The 18178-nt window shown below is 37.1% G+C and overlaps 1 protein-coding gene and 1 long non-coding RNA gene across 2 annotated transcripts in view; one reads left to right on the top strand and one right to left on the bottom strand.

Annotated features, from left to right (window-relative positions):
* Window positions 1–1829: 1829 nt before the first annotated feature.
* Window positions 1830–18178, top strand: part of LOC117573830 (hemicentin-2) — a 74475-nt gene continuing 58126 nt past the window's right edge. The window contains exon 1 of the mRNA XM_034257260.2: window positions 1830–2121. The gene's annotated coding sequence lies outside the window, so the exon portion shown is untranslated. The remainder of the gene's footprint in view (window positions 2122–18178) is intronic.
* On the bottom strand, window positions 4160–5656 carry LOC127565826 (uncharacterized). The gene is made up of 3 exons (XR_007955220.1): window positions 5422–5656; window positions 5303–5364; window positions 4160–5236 (listed from the first exon to the last, which is right to left on the bottom strand). It is a non-coding gene; the product is annotated as an uncharacterized LOC127565826 (long non-coding RNA).

Genomic DNA, 18178 nt, shown 5'->3' on the forward strand with positions numbered 1-18178 from the left:
ATTCGTTTAGAATAAATTCTATTACATAGTATAATATAGTAATTATCATAACAGCTAAAAACCAAATAGTCTACTATTAAAAAAACATTTTGTTGCAGTTTTGCCTTGGCATACATTTTATATCAAGGGAGAAAGCGACTGTTAGTAGAGCCCTCTCAATTCTTGGCGAATGCCCAATCATGTTCGGACCCCATTATGTCTGTACTGATTGTGTTGGCAATAAGTTTCAAATTGTCATTATATTATATAATTACAAATTGAGTTGAAGAAAGTCAATTTGTATAATATGTACATTACATATCAACTTTATTTTCAATTATGAATACAAATACACTTGTCATTGCTCTATATGATGGCTACAGGGTATTTCGCAGCATGTATTTATCCCCTCCAGGGTTTTTTCGTGTTTTTATTGGTACTGTCAATTGGTTTGTATGGTTCGGATAGTTGGGACTTAATTGCTGTTCGAGGCTTGTTAAATGCTTTCCACTTAAAAGCGTTGGCCGTCAGTAGCAAAAATGGCTACAATTCATCACATGTCGTGCTGTGATTTTATTAAGTGATGCTGATGGTGATTGAAGCACATCTGGCACATCAACACCTGGCAACGGCGCCAGTAGCCGCATCCCAGCAGCAGTCGATGCGACAGTAAGAGCTGTGAACTGTGCAGGCCGCATAAATCTTGGCTGTCATGTGCAGAGAATCTAAAAAAAAGGGGGCCAATAGAACCAAGACAAATGAATGTAGAGCAATAAAGTGAAGAGTGAAAGAACAAACAGGTTACAAAGGATTCAATGGGTGGTAATAATTATGCAGCCATACTCTTAATCGCATACGATATGTAGATTTGTATTAGATATTTAAGTTATTAAATTGGAATACAAACACGCAACAGTAATGTTATTCGTTTTTATGAATGAACATTTATCATAATTAAAAATTCTATTTCACCGGCAAGCAGTAGCAGTAAGTGGCATGTCGCAGCCACGGGGACCGAGTCGGAGACGAAGGCAGAGACGGAGACGGCAAATGTTTCTGACCTAAGATATGCCGCAACGAGTGCGTCACTGGCACAACAACAAGGACGAGGACGTGCACGAGGATGACAGCCGCGCATTAACGAGGAGCCATTGCTCCATTGGCTTCATTTCGCACCGTTCAACAGCTGTTTGATTGGGACAGCTTTGGGACTCTGCATATGGCATGCAAATGAGCACACAGCTAACTGTGGCATTGGAAGACAGTGGCGTCAACTCGGCAACTTGACAACTCGGCAACTCGACGGTTCGGCAACTCTCTCGCTCTTGTTTTCTCTCTTCTGGCTCTCTTAAGCAGCCTGTTGGTGTGACGCTGTTGTTGAGCACAGAGCGCAGGCTCAGTCCCAAAGTCAAAAAACACACCCAAATGTGAACGCGCTCTTAAGTATGCTATGCTTTTTGCCATAAACCTTTGACTGTCGCTTCTCTTTTACTCGGCTTTGGCATTCGTGTGCAACAGCTACTTCGGCGGCTTTTGGCACAAAGTGTGGCCGCTGTGTTTGTCTTGCCACTTCGAATGCCGTTGTCGTTGGCTTCAGTTGTGTCCAGGACTGTCGCGTGTGATTCGTTTGGTGTGTGTTTGTGTCTGGCGTTTAACTCGTGCCGTAGCATGGCGTATGCTCAATTTAATCAGTGATTAAGATGCCGCTAATCGAATGAGCTAAGTGAATGCCTTGCGTCGAGTCATCCCACAAATATTAAGTGGCGCATGAATATACATATACATAACTGCCTGATTGCACATAGTTCGCGGGCGAACATCGGTGACGGGTTCACCGTCAGGCATGAACGGTAGTCGGTAGTCAGCAGTCAGCAGTCAGCAGACGGGTGAAGGATAAAGTGTGACGTGAGCTTGGGCAATCTGAATTTTTTGCCGCGCATATTCAGTCATGTGAATTTCAACAATAACAACAGATCCCACAGTCTCCCCATCAGATTATTGCGAGTTTGTGTGCGAGTGTGTCTGTGTGAATATGCGTGTGTACGCGCGTGTGCCAGCGTGTGTAATCCAAGAAAATCTGTCACGTGCTTTGGATATCTCTTTGTTCTACTACACACGCAGCGAATTTATTGAAAATAAAAGGTAAGCATCAGCAACAACTTGGATTACTCTTACTATACTCATGACTATGTACTATCCTGCTACATCCACAAGTACGGTATATAAATATACTATATGCATGCAAATAAACGCGTACACATTTAAATCATTGGGCCGCTTATGAGACGTGACATTTATGCTCGAAAGACGGGGAAAAAGTTATAGGAAAGCGCTAAATATGAAATTTTGAAAAACAGAATTGTAGTAATTGGGTCAAAAAATGTCCAAATCAAAAATACTCTGAAATAGTACAATTTTCAATTAATCTGTTGTGAGATCAAAGGTATTGTATTTATGATTGAATTGTCTTAACTATAAATCAGGTTCATTCCAATATGTATTTATACTTTTGCCTATTATTTAATAAGCTTAAAACTGCCTTAAATTATGAGCCTGAATTTAACTCGAAGTCTGCGAGGCTAAGGTTAGCTGTATTATGAGCGTTTAGCTTTCATGGGCTTTAGTTGGCACTCAAATTAAATGACAAAATTTGATTATTTTCATACACGCGACAAACAAATTGGATGCCCTTTTTCCCTCTTGTGAAAATGCTAAGCCCAAGAGCATAAAAATAAAATGCTTTTCTCACAACGTACACAAATATGGAGAACAGGTGCCTGCCAAACTGGTAAAACTTTTTCCCCCAATTGTTTATTTAACAGCTATGAAAAAATCATTAGGAATTTTTATCATAACTTCAAAGGTGAAATTTCCATGAAAATGTTGAAAAAAGTTTTTAATGCAGCACGCTCCTTCTTCCTTGCCCTCGCTCTTCAAAAAAGAAAACTAAAACAAACCAAAAAAAAAAAAAAAAACACAGATGATTTTGAATGCAAAATGAAATGACAAGCGAAAGTGCCGTACGCAGTTCGCCCTCGAATTATGCTTTATTCGTGCTTTACTTATATTTTACTTTATTATGAATTTGCCTCTGCCTTCCTGTTAGCCCGTTGTCAATGCCGTCGCCTTCGCTTCAAGCCACGTTAATGAAATTTACGCTCGCACATTTTTTAAATTGGCCATGTTTTCTGGTTTGCCGCGTGTTCCAACTTTACTTCAAGTTCGTTGTGCATTAATAATGCAGTTGTCATTGATGTTGCTCTTCCGCTTGTTGTTGCCATGTTGTCGATATCATTGGCAAAACTCCTCTTCAACTCGTCCTCTCAATTGATTGCCACTTTTTTTTTGTTTTTCGTTTTTTGCCATGTAATTTGATTTTGTCAACTTTGGGATAGTGTTCTGATAGCTGTTTGGTCAAGAGTATGTAAATTGTGGCTGCAACTCTATCCATGTGTCCTTTTTCATGTTGCACTTTTTTATTTTCCACATGAAATTTCAGTTTTTAATGGTCGTGTCTGGATACATATTCTCGTACCTGACACACAGTACAACAATGTAGCTGCCCGGAACATTCGACATTGACCACAATGCTCAATTTTATTGGTTAAAACAATTGTCAGTGCTTGATTCAATTAATTGTTGTGCAGGTTCTTTAAATAACTAAGGTGTCGAGAGCCAATTTAAACATCGTTCAGAGCAGATGACACCAACAAATATATTCATATTCAGTTCAAATCTAGTTAGGCATTTGGTTTCAATTAAATAAAAGAATATTCTATTCTTTGAATACATCGGTTTTCGCTTAAAACTCGTGAGCAACAGCAACCATCTGGCATATTTTGCATTCTCTGGTATATTTTGAATGTAGTACTATATTATTATATAGAATATAGTCTTTGGCACATATTTAAATTATTATTCAAAGTGGGTAGCCGATACCTCACAGTCGAGCACGCTCGATTGTAGCTTTCTTACTAAATTTATTATGTACAATTGATTAGCTGTTAGCTTTCTTATTTGACTTGTTCGTTCACAAAAAAGTGTTTTTTATTTTACGATATGTTTATGCACAAATGAATAAATTTAGTTGTAAGCATTTGTGTAATAATTGCGCTATCTCTATTGTTAGTTAAAAGTAGTTTTCGTAGTTTTAATTTTACAATTTTCAGATAATGGGTTTTCAATTACAAGTTTTTTATTTATGAAATTGTTTCATCACAACATGACAATGTCGACAAAAGAGCAACAAATTTCATGAAAAATTATGTTGAGTTTGTATCGCTTTCTCCATTTCTCTTTTTGTGTTCCATGTTATTTCCGAGTTAGTTTTCATTCTTGATTCTCGCCCTGTCAGACAGCTGCATTCATCTATCTTCCGTCAGGCGTTGTACAATGTTCTTTGCTTTGGACTTAGAACTGCAACTGCGAAGTTTTCAAAACAGAGAAAACGCGAAATGCACAGCAAGAGTTCGCTATTGCTGGGAAATTCAGAATAATGAGGAAACTAACGAGCCAAGACTTTTCCATTGTTTACTGGCGCAAAAATTGCACGATTATTAATTTTCTATGCTATTTTGTAGCTCTTTTGCCTGCTGTCTGCTGCAGCACATCCTGCCTTCGCCTTGTGCCTTACGTCTGTCCTCTGTCCCACAGACGATGTCGACACTTCTACTCCGTATTATTCGTACTTTTGCCGTCGCGCCGTTTGGTCGAGTTTGTTGGTTCTATTTTTGCTGCCTTTGGCAACAACATTTTTAATATTTTGCAATATTTCCCACGATTTTCTTGTTTCTCTCTTTGCCTGCTCCTGCTGCGTCCTTCCGCAAGGCGGCGCACAAGTGCGAAAACTCTGTTTTCATTGCCTCCGCTTCAGCACGCAAATGCGCCATGCAGGATACCAGGATACCAAAAGAGGTACAGGCTGAATCTAGCCAGTATTCGCCAACAGCTGCAAAGTGTTCTTTTTTGGCGGAGTTCATTACTTGCCAGTCAGCGAAACTCGTACTCGAATGCAAGGCTTGACGTCCTCGTAAACATAATTTTCGTAGCTTTACGTAAACTGACACAATTTCTCCATATTTTCGCAGCAATTTTAAAGCAAATAACTAGCGAATCGCTGTGAAACTTATACAAAATAAATTGAAATAAATGAGGCGGTTCCGTTGTCTGTTTTCGCCTCAATTTCTACGCTAATTGCTTTGACCTGCTCTCCAGAGTACGCTATGAACAGTTGAATGAATAAAACATGTCGAAATATCTAAAAAAGAGAAAAGGGACGCTATAACACAATTGGAACTGAACGTTTGGTTTATGTGAAACTTACAAATGAAAGTTATTGAATGAGAAAATTAATTGAACCTTTGGGTTGACTGCACATTCCCATAACTGAAATAAATTGTAATGTTAGAAGGGATACCTCGATCCGTGGGGCATAATACATACTGTAGAACAGCTGTTTTTTATTCAAACAACAATGGTCATAAATTGTTCTCTCTTCGTCGCGTACTTTTCAGGTGAGTATTGCGGGGAAATATTGCCAACCTGTGACACAGAGATACACACCCAACACGGAATCAGACCCAGGCTCAGATAAAATATATGTATGCACAAACAAATTGTCATTGGCGAACGTCCTTTCAATGTCCTGCGGCGGTCACATTCGTTTATTTGGCATTTACTTGTATGTAAATAAATTTTTAATTTAAAATAAACATGGTTATTAAGTTAGGCTTGGTGTGCGCGACCAGGTGTGTGTGTGTGTGTGTCTCTGTGTGTGTGTATGTATATATATATTTTATGTATGAGTTCCAGGGTCAGGCAATATCCGCAGTGCTGCGCAAAAAACTGGGAAACTGGCATCAAATCCAATTAGTTAATATGAATTTTTGATGAAATCACTTCCGTTTCAAATGCAAAAAAATTTTTACTTTGCCAGCGCTTAACATCATCATCATCGAGCACATAATCATCATGATGATGATGGACATCAAAATGATCATTACAATGCTGATGACAATGACTGTGAGTTTCACTTTCGGGCTGAAAACTTTAACGCATGCCCCTTTTTGCTGCAAGTCATCGAGTTCTTATTTTTTTCGGCTTTGGTATGAAATTATTTATTGTGTGTTTGGCCACAATAACCGCAATTTGCAACTTTTTGTGGCATTTTGTCGACGTGTTGTCAAAACGTTTGTGTGCCCCAAATATTTAAATATTTCATTTGTCGCACACTCTCGAGCCACAATGGCCGTCGGGAGTATTATTGGGGCCAAGAACAAATTAGAGTACAGCTAATGTCGTCTATCCTTTTGAGCAGTATAAACTGCATTGGGTGGAGACTGTATATAGTATGATAAATATATTTGTATATACAATACGGAATATTCCCATTCCGTGACAATTTGGAACCACAAGTTCCGTCAGGTATTTTATTCTTAATTTTCCTTATTTTTCTCTGAATTTTTAACTCGTTTTTTTCCGTCTGAATTTCTTGTTATGTTTAACTTTTTTAAAATGTTTTGCTTTTATTGTTTTCGTTCGTTGTGTATGCATACAGCAATTGATATAAAATTTTAACGAGCTGCGGCTTGCCTTTTGTTTTTATACCCGCTACCCATAGGGTAGAAGGGTATTATAACTTTGTGCCGGCAGGAAATGTATGTAACAGGTAGAAGGAGGCATTTCCGACCCTATAAAGTATATATATTCTTGATCAGCGTCAACAGCCGAGACGATATAGCCATGTCCGTCTGTCCGTCCGTCCGTCTGTCCGTCTGTCCGTATGAACACCTAGATCTCAGAGGCTATAAGAGATAGAGCTATAATTTTTTTTCGACAGCATTTGTTATGTTTGCACGCAGATCAAGTTTGTTTCAAATTGTTGCCACGCCCACTTCCGCCCCCGCAAATCAAAAAAATCGAATAACAAGCGTAATTTTAAAGCTAGAGTTACGAATTTTGGTATATACAGTAATAACTATAGTAGTTATGATCCCTGAAAATTTGGTTGCGATCAAATAGAAATTGTCGAAGTTATTAAAGAAATACTTTTGTATGGGCAAAAACGCTTACTTACTAGGGGTCTGAGTTGCTTTGGCTGACAATCTGGTATATTATGCCGTCTATGGTATATTTTGAATGCGGTACTATATCGATATACCACATATACTATTTGGTATATTTTTAGTATTTTTGCAGTATATTTGGTATATTTTGAGAATAATACCGCAAAATATATTGCTTTTATTCAAAATGGGTAGCGGGTATCTCACAGTCGAGTACACTCGACTGTAGCTTTCTTACTTGTTTTTTTGTGTTGTTTTTTGCCTTTTATTTTACAGCGTTTCTCTTTGCTTTCGCTTTTTGCTAAAAATGTCACGCGTTCTTTCATGTTATTTTTATACATTTTAGGAAAAATTGCGAAAAATTAAGGAATTCGAGTTAAAAGCAAATAAGATAGCCACAGCGGATTGAGAACGAAAGTTAGCTTTTAAATTCTTTCTAGCTTTGGAGACTTAAAATTTAGGTTTAACATGTGAAATTTAATATTGGTATACGCAATTCTACTAGCATAAAGTATACATAAATATTAGTATACAAAAGTTGCAGATTGTAAAATTGTGTAAAATGATAAATATTTTTTTTAACTCCAAACTAAATTATTCTACAATATATAACTTTTACTCTTCAATTTTAACTCGCCCATTCATATTTTTAATTAGAGTTAACGCGCCTTTTTATACCAGCTATCCATATGGGGGTTTTATAACTTTGTGCCTGCAGGAAACTTATAGTATGTATCAGCCAGAAGAGGGCATCTCCGTCCCCATAAAGTATATATATTCTTGATCAACGTCAACAGCCGAGTCGATCTAGCCATGTCCGTCTGTTCGTCTGTCTGTCTGTCCGTCCGTCCGTATGAACACCTAGATCTCAGAGACTATAAGAGATAGAGCTATAACTTTTTTCGATTGCACTTGTTATGTTTGTATCAAATTTTTCACACGTCCATATCCCACTTCAATTGGCATAAGAAGCGTAATTTTAAACCTGAAGTCGCTAGTTACAATAACAATGATGAAATAAAAAGAAGTTATTTAAGAAATTCTTTTGTATGGGCATGAATGCCTTCTTAATATGGGTCTTAGTTGCTTTGGCTGACAATCTGGTATATATTGCACTCTATTGTATATTTTGAATGTGGGACTATATACCTAAGATAGCCCTTGATATTTTTAAGTATTCGTGCGGTAATACTGCATTGCTTTTATTTAAAATCGATAGCGGGTATTTCACAGTCGAGCACTCGTCTGTAGTTTTCTTACTTGTTTTTAACACACATAACATGAGTAACAAAAATTACAGTCGCTGTTCAGAACCATTCGTGGTTACGGTCAGAAGCCACGCCCAATTATATTTTAGAAAGGCAGAAAACAAATAAGGGAACATTATTGTTACACATAATTTGCAATGTTGTTGAACATGAAATTAGTTAAGCTCATTAAATGGTAAAAACTATTTTAATTAAATACGGAAAATGTAACGAACTTTCTGCTAACTATTATTTGCTGAATATTCACGGGAAGCTGGAAAGTGAATTTTAAAATATAGGGAAGTATTCATTTGCCTGGATGCTTTGAAAAAGTATGCCAGCAAAATGTATGCAAATTTATACCATTTGTTGAGTTGAAATGCCATGTCTGAAAAAAACCAAACAATAAATCACCATTAAACAAATTATGTACTCTACTCAATGAATTTAAATGTCTTTCTACAGTGTTCATTTTCCACGAGTACCGACGAGTTATTCAAAAGAAAATACAAAAATTATGAACATATCGCAAAGTGAGAAAAAAAAGGAAACAATGCGACGAGTAAAGTATATGAAAATAATGAAACTGTCGCACAGTGGTATAATTATAGATTAAAGATATATTCCGATAGTTTATCAAACTGTTAAGAAATTAATGTATGTACTTTTTAGAGTATAACAATATCATTGATTGTTTGTAAGTAGTACTAATTTATATATTGTGAGTGGAACTAAGAAAGAATTCCTTGCAGTTTCATCCAAGTGTGCGGTTGAATGCACTGGTGTCCATTATGGTTATTACAGTGTCGGTTATCTGCGATGTCTGTGCGGCATCATTGACACGTTTTCTTGGCTCGTGCTCCTGTTTCTGTTTCTGTTCCTTCGCGAAACTTCCATCTCAGGTGCGACTACTAACCATACCCTCTAACAAGGTGTAAACATTTATGAGGGGTCTTTTTTGTGGCAACGTTGCAGGCGACACAAATTTATTTCTAAACATTTACGGCGCTTACTTTGAGCTTGTTTTTTTTGCGTCTTGCGTCCCTTTGTTTTCATGTTTGTTGTTTGTTCCCTATATGCTCCTGCCACATGCCACATTTAGTATCTCACAAATTTTGGTATCCCAGCGCGACGGGGGAGCAGTTTCCAGGACTTCTGAATGCCATCCTTGCATCACCTCCGATGCCACCAACAGAGCAACAGAGCAGGCACATTCTTTAGCGACCACAAATTTTCGTGTTGTTATTTTTCTTTGCCCATATTTTGCGATACCCTGCAAGGAAACACACAAGGTGGGAGGCATGCAAAATTGTTCTTTAGGATGATTTACTTTTATGTAAAATAACAGTCAAAAGAACTAAAATTTCAATGAGCATATTTACAGGGTATCTGCTAATCAGGCATACCAGCAAGATGAGCGAGATCTAACTTGCTGTATTCTCTGCTTCTCGCTTAGTTGCAAATGTGCTATGTTTTATTTTTACAACTTCCTTTTGCGCATTGCCACGCCCTGCCCCAACACTATACCCGCCATCCCCCAGCTCCGCTCTAACGACGCCCCCAAGTGAAAAAGAGCCAAAAAGCAAAAACAACAGCTAAAATAACAACACAACAAACACACAAAAAAACAACACGAAAGCACAAAAAAAGTTTAGCTGCTTTTGCTGTTAAAGTGTTTCAATTTTTTGTCTTGTCTCTTCATCTGCATGTGAGTGCGTATGTCTGTGTCTGTGTGAATGTGTGTGTATATGTTTTGCTCTTTGAAATACGAGTGTATCTCGATGTTGCTGTTGTTGCTGCCATTGGCACATCCGTCCTTCGAAGTGCGTCGTCTTCCGCTTTTGCTTTGGCGCAAATTACAACGCATAATTTTCACATTACGTCAGCGCATTTTGCATGAGCCTGTGAATTTGTGTCTGTATGTGTGTGTGTGCATATCCTGCTATTGCCTCAAGTTTTTTTTTTACCCAGACGACAATGCTTCGTTGGCCTCCGACTTTTGTAATATTGCGATATGGAAATCAATATTCCTAATGGCTGTCATGCGACGCATAAACATCGATACATACCTCAGTACATACTCGTACATTAAATTACATTGGACGCTGACATACATACATTCATTACGAATGTCAGGAAATGCCAAGAATAAGCCTGAAGCATTCTTCAACTAATTAAATCGTTATCGATAGAAACGGCAGCATAATTATCGCTTATTATTCACAGATTTATTTATTATTATCGTGATTCTTTCTAAATATACATTACACAAAAAGAGTTTTGATAATATTGAACTTCGATTCTCATTTGCGAATTGTTGGGATCAATAGACAGATAATGTATCTATTCAAATAAGCAATGCATATATAAAATGCACCATTCCGAATGTTCAGAATTGCTCGAAAAGAGTTTGAATTTAACGATTCTGAGTTACAATTAGTTAGGATCAATAGACAGATAGTGTATCTATCTAAATAAGCAATGCATGTATAAATCGCCCCACTCCGTATGCTCAGCAAAGTGTAAATCTTGATAGTTATGAAGATATCAAAATTCGTCAATATAAAGAGACACACGCGTTTGTCAGAGTCGATTTACGAACCTTCTCAAATGGTGCTAAACTTTTTGTGGGTAAGCATATGCGCCCAAGTATGACCCACAACACGCACACACACACGCTCGCTTATTTGGTATGCCATAATAAACAAGTGGCAGAGTGGAGTCTGTTTGGTTGGGTATCCGAATTTGGTTGTTGGTGCTGCATGTCGTAACACGCTTATCCGCTGATACCGAAGAGCTAACAATGATGTGGGCAATGGCAATGGCAGAGGGAATGCCGAATGGAGGCCGAGGCCGGAAAAGCTGAAAAGTAAACTGCGAGTCAAAACAAAGCGAAAAATCGCGGTAATTTGAACCTTTTTCCATTTGAGTGATTTTTACTGTGGATGCGGGTGCCGCGACAGGCAAAGTAGTAGTGCTATATGGTAGTGGGAGTGGTAAGCTTATAGCCAGCATAGAAATCAAATATCAAAGCAAAACTTTTGCTCTCTATGTGTGGGTTCGTTCTTCTTCTCTAATGCTTTTTCTTTTTTTTTTTTTTTTTGTGTGTTATTTTTATTTTTTCCTTGCATTGGGAGCCCCGGGTAATCCCCTAGCAACAGGTTACCAAGCTTTTATTTTGACAAGCCGCCTGGTCTGGCAATAACGAACCAAAATAAAGACTGCCAAGTTGTGAGGGGACTGCCACAATCTTTGTCCCAAATTTCTGGTGAGTTGTGGAAGGGAGACTTGCAGTTGATTTACCAAATCAAAGTTGCATGAAGCAATGCCAAAAAATCCGGTAAAGACATAGATAAAATAATGGGCAAAGGGCAATCGCATTGACAACACAATAAACGGCAACTTAGGAGAAACTTTCGAAAGCGTTAAAATAAAAGGATTTACACAGTTTAAACAACGCAACTTAACGATTTCGATTGAAATAAGCTACTTTTTTGCTGACTCTATCTGTCGCACAGTCAGACTGCCTGATGATTTGGGAATTGATTTTTATTTAAGGTCTCGCCAAAAAAAAGCCAGAGACAACTTACATGACGCACAAGCTCGACGGGATGTAATCTTTCATCTTAACTGAGATTTCTTGCCTTCGTTTGAGTTTCTTTCGATCTCTGTTTTTTTCTGTTTTCATCTCAGTTTTCCGCACTTAATTTTTGTAAGTCTCTTTTCTTTCGATGTCACTTTTACCATTCGTTTACCAATATAACATGAACACCACGCTACATTTTAGAGTTATTTATTCGAAAGTCAATGGCAAAAACCATGCTTATATAATTATTTATATTTTTATACGGGGTTTAAAGGGTTGTGCCGACGTGAATTATAGGCAGAAGGAGACATATATGACCCCATAAAATATATACATAGATTTCAAAAGCCGAGACGATATAGATTTTTGCCACACACACTGCATAAGCCTGAGTCACGATTTTTGGTACACGCAATATTAACTTCAGAATTTATGATTCCTGATTGGTTGGTTTGGTTGCGATCAGATAAAAATTAAAGAAGTTATTTAAGAAGGAATTGTATATGACACAAAACTGTAGTTAACGTTTTTATTACATTGGTTAGCAATCTGGTTAATGTAAACTTCTATGGTATATTTTTAAAGCAATAGTATATTGCTATACCAAATTAGTCGGTATAGAGTTTTTTCGATATATTAAATTGGTGTAGTTTTAAAATAATACCGCAGTTTATTGGTTTTTATACCCGCTACCCATAGGGTAGAAGGCTATTATAACTTTGTGCTGGCATGTATACAGGTAGAAGGAAGCATTGGTATATATATTCTTGATAGACGATATAGCCATGTTCGTCTGTCCGTCTGTGTGTCTGTCCGTCTGTCCGTATGAACACCTAGATCTCAGAGACTATAAGAGATAGAGCTATAATTTTTCGACAGCATTTGTTATGTTTGCACGCAGATCAAGTTTGTTTCAAATTTTTGTCACGCCCACTTCCGCCACCGCAAATCAAAAAAATCGAATAACAAGCGTAATTGTAAATCTAGAATTGTGAATTTTGTATATACAATAATAACTATAGTATTTATGATTCTTGAAAATTTGATTACGATCAGATAAAAATTGTCGAAGTTATTAAAGAAATACTTTTGTATGGGCAAACGCCTACTTAGGGGTCTAATTTGCTTTGGCCGACAATCTGGTATATTGTGCCGTCTACGGTATATTTTGAATGCGGTACTATATCTATATACCAAATATACCATTTGGTATATTTTAGTATTTTTAGTATATTTAGTATATTTTAATAATAATATTCCAAAATATATTTTTAGTATTTTTGTAGTATAATTGGTATGTTTTGAGAATAATACCGCAAAATGGGTAGCGGGTATCTCACAGTCGAGAACACTCGACTGTAGCTTTCTTACTTGTTTTTTTTAAAGCGGGTATCTCACAGTCGAGAATACTCGACTGCTGCTTTCTTATTTGATTTTATAAAAATGACGTTTTAATTCTCATAATTCATTTTTAAATTAATATTTAAAATTTGATTTAGATAAATGTACATAACAAAGTCAAACATTTAACAATCGATAAATAATTCGTGATGTGAATTGCTTTGGTGAGAATAAATTTGGCTCTACATATGGACTTATAATAATAATTTCATAATTTATAATAATAATTGTGGTTAAGTGTGCTTTCAGATTCAATTTCATAAAGAGATATTTTTTTACTTCAATTAAAATCTGAATTTTTATTTTGTTGAATATATGCTTTGCTGAATTCTAAACCAACCAGCAAATAATATCATTGAATTTTTAATGTTTATCAATTAATTTATTTTCGCCAACAATTATAACACTTTTTTTCAACAATATTTTCCATTCTTTAGATATGTTTCAGTATATGGCTTATCCCACTTTAAATATGGGTCGAGTGTACTGCAAACAATATAGTGAATGCATGAGACCACTTTATACAAACACGCACGCACACACACATACTCAGTCATTTACCTTTATTATGCATACATAGCCATAGCCATGTGTATTATTGCCATCAACACGTATGAAAATGAGTGAAAATAAACCAAAAATCCACGATGCAATAAAACCAGCAATGAAATTAAATACGTTTTCCCAGAATGAACGTCAAATAAGAGCGCGAAGAATGAAAAAACCAACGGACTGGTCCCCTCTATCCATCTCTCCCTCGGTAGAGTAAATAACTAAAACATCCCTTAAATGCCGCTGCCTCCCACTCCCCACCTCTTCGCGCTCTTTTGGACAGCGGGAGAAAGACCCATTTAGGAGCACTCGCAATCGCACTCACATTCGCATTTGCATTTGAAACCAAAACCAGCCACATGGAGAAAATGAAATCGACGCTCGGCGAAATTCATAAAATAAAATAAAGGATATCCTAATTGCCAATTTGCATGCAGCCGCTTCTAATTTTTGCCCATTCGTCGGATAAATAAACTTCATTTTGCGCTCGCTTTTCTCTCTCTCGACTCTTCATTTCTTTTTTATGCTGCACATACCCTGTATTAGCAGGGAAATGGGCTTGATAACTTATGAATGCCTCTGCAGGATAATTTACTTTCTTTACAGTCACTACATATTTGTTGCACAGTTTACATACAATTCCTTGAAAACACAAATACATTAAATTACTTATAGATTTTCAGCTATTTTGTTTCAACGTTGCAAATCCCATATTTAAAAGAAGATTTTCTTCTATTTTATATCATTTTTATTGCAGCAAAGCATGCATGTAATTGCAGGAAATTTTGCAGTCGGCTACACTCGATTTGCTAATTTGTTTTCTTATTCTTTTTTGCTGCCTGCGCTCTTTGTTTATAAATTTGTTTATTTAGTGAGGTGGCTTTGCTTGCTGCTTGCTGACTTGCTGCCGTGCTGGTCGAATTACTGCTGTTGTTTTTGCTGTTATTGCTGTGTTCGCATTTCAGGCAAATCTTATTTGCACAACATACTCCGGCCGCTTTCATGTTGATGGGGTCTTCGGATTGGGTTACATGGAATTCCATGCTCTTGTTCGGTTTGGTTCGGTTCGGTTCGCTTTGCTTTGGTTTGGCTCGGTGCGTTGCATATGTAACATATAGTATTTCTCGTAAAACGCTGGCGTTTTTTAATTTGCCCAATTCCGAGCAAAACAGTGGGCCACATGATAGGCCTGCCTCATTCATACATGCGAGATTATATATTTGCCCACTTCTCTCGTGTGTTATTTATGCAAATGTCAAACATTTTGAAGTGCCGCTGCCATGTAAACGAACGAAAGCAAACGGAAGTACATTATAAAGTTTCTGCCCGTGGACGGTTCACCTCGCCAATCCACTAGCACTCTCTCTTTTCGCAGTCCATGCCAATGTTATTTGGCCAACCAACAAACCGAAATGTGCCCTAATACGACCAACCCAGTTTCACCCATTGACCTGATGCCACCGTGCCTCATCTTCCCTTCCAGCAACTGCTGTAATTATGGTATTTTTGGAATGCCTAACATTTTGTTGTTGCTCATGCATTGGGATAGGTGGCAAGTGCCTGGTGGCAGGTGGCAAGCGGTAGATGGCATTAGAATGTGGGTGGCAACAGGCGAAGCTTGTGATATTAACATCACCGTGTGCTCTGCTATTTATTCAGGAGCCCGCACAGTGCATTTTTTAAATTATTGGCACGTTAGGTAAATTACTTCGCAGGAAAACATTTTTAATTTCAAATGCTAGTGGTTACGTGTCGTACGATGTATTTTCAAATTGTCTCGATTTCTGATTAAACAATAACAAATATGGGAGTGCGTCTTTAAATTGCGTTTATACCTCTGCCCAAGGAGCAGATGAAAATATGAGCAAACAATATAATTTTTTGTATATTATTGTTTTTATAAGTCATACCGATAACAACATCCTCAGTAAAAAAACATATTCTTAATGCAAGAATGTAAAGAAGTGAAAGTTCAACAATGATCAGATAATTAAAGCCCTCTACTGCCTAATGTCGCCTTCTGCTGTTTTATACCTGGTATTCATAGGGTAGAAGGGTATTATAACTTAGTGCCGGCAGAAAATGTGGCAGAATGAAGCATCTCCGACCCCTTAGAGTATATACATACATATATTCTTGATCAGTTTGATCGGATAAGAATTGTAGAATTTTACGCCTACTGCAATGGGGTCTTAGCTGCTTTCACAGGCAATCTGATATATTTTCCAATATTTTGAATGCAGTACTGTATCAATATAAAAAATATATAAATTTTCGGTATATTTTAAGCATAATGACGCACTGTTTTGCTTTTATTCAAAATGTGTAGCGAGTATCTTACCGTCGAGCACACTCGACTGTAGCTTTCTTACATGTTCTAACTCGGGCAGCCCAAAAATTAAATAAAGATTAAACCATCTTGGATTCGCATTGTTTTTTTAAATACTACAATACCAAACAAGTAAGAAAGCTACAGTCGAGTGTACGCGGGTATCTACCCGCTACCCATTTTGAATAAAAGAAATATATTTTGCGGTATTTTTCCCAAAATATACCAATTATACTACAAAAATACTAAAAATATACCAAATAGGATATTTGGTATATCGATTCAGTACCGCATTCAAAATATACCATAGGCGGCTCAATATACCAGATTGTCAGCCAAAGCAACTAAGAGCCCTAGTAAGTAGGCGTTTTTGCCCATACAAAAGTATTTCTTTAATAACTTCGACAATTTTTATTTGATCGCAACCAAATTTTCAGGAATCATAACTACTATAGTAATAATTGTATATACCGAAATTCGTTCTAGCTTTAAAAGTACGTTATTGTTATTCGATTCTTTTGATTTGCGGGGGCGGGAGTGGGCGTGACAAAATTTGAAACAAACTTGATCTGCGTGCAGACATAAAACATTCTGACGAAAAATTATAGCTCTATCTCTTATAGTCTCTGAGATCCAGTGTTTCATACGGACGGACGGGCAGACGGACAGACAGACAGACGGACATGGCTAAATCGTCTCGGCTGTTGACGCTGATCAAGAATATATATACTTTATAGGGTCGAAAATGCCTCGTTCTACCTATTACATACATTTCCTGCCGGCACAAAGTTATAATACCCTTCTACCCTATGGGTAGCGGGTATTAAAATTTAACAGTATAATTTTCAGTTACGTTTCATTTCGAGGAATCTATGACCTCCGCCCACATTCGAAATAATTCACGACAATCCATACGATGACTGAAATTTGAAATCGCGTTTCTTTTCAAGTTTCAAATATTGTTTCAAGATTTTTTTCTTAAAAAGAGATTTTTTTAAGATTTGTTCTCTAGTTCTAATGACAATATTTTTCCTTGTGTATTTTCAATTAAATATGTGATAAGCATTTAAAAAAGTATTGTTATTTATGTTGTTATTTGCAAGAGGTCTTCAACACTTGATTTAACAATTTGTTGGTTTCTTAACGCTTCATCAAGCATTGAACTCTTCTTTGGTAAGCTTCACAAGTTAACTTTTCCGAGAAGGGATTTGCAGCTGATTCAGCCGCTTAAGCCATACTAAACGTTTCTGTGGGTAACATTCAAGCCACATTGCAACTTAAAACAGAAGTAAACACTCACACTCGCACACACCTACATACATACATACATACATACATATGTATGTGGTGTGGGCATGCGTGCGTGAGTATTGGCCAATTTTTTGTGGCGATTCGTTACGGCCGGTTTGCCATTCTATTTAAGATAGGCATCATGTGCAGTCATTAGATTGCTTTCGATTGACGTGACATGATAATAAATTCTTTCGTCTCTCTTCAACCCAATTTTTTCCTTTCTTTGACCAGTTTTTTCGCACTTTGTTGCCTACTTTTTGGGGCAACCGCAAAGAGCAATTTGGAAACTGTGAAACATGTAATTTGACCAAAAGTGTTGACTGTTGATGGCAGTTGGCAAGTTTCGGTTGCTTGGATCATTTGTTTATGGCTGGCCATAATTACCAATGAAGCGGCCAATGTGCAGGTTATGGTGGAAGTTTTGCGCTCAAATTAACGCGAATAGCAATTAAAATCCACACGATATTTGCAAATCAACGAGAGTTGGTCGACCCATAAAATAACTGGCTCTTCACTTTCATTTCAATTACAATTCCTCGAAATGCTACCACATAATCTCAATGTAATTAGTGGCAAAAAAGAAACTCACAACCCAAAAGGGTCATAAAGACTCAACTGCTCGCGACGTTGTTTATGTCTATGCAAATACGAAAATGTTGCCTTCACTTAATGTTGATTTGTGTCCTTGACAGGTTGAAAAGGGACAACTGAAAGGTCATAGCTGAAA

The sequence above is a fragment of the Drosophila albomicans genome, chromosome 2R, assembly GCF_009650485.2.
Source record: "Drosophila albomicans strain 15112-1751.03 chromosome 2R, ASM965048v2, whole genome shotgun sequence".
NCBI classification, from domain to species: domain Eukaryota; kingdom Metazoa; phylum Arthropoda; class Insecta; order Diptera; family Drosophilidae; genus Drosophila; species Drosophila albomicans.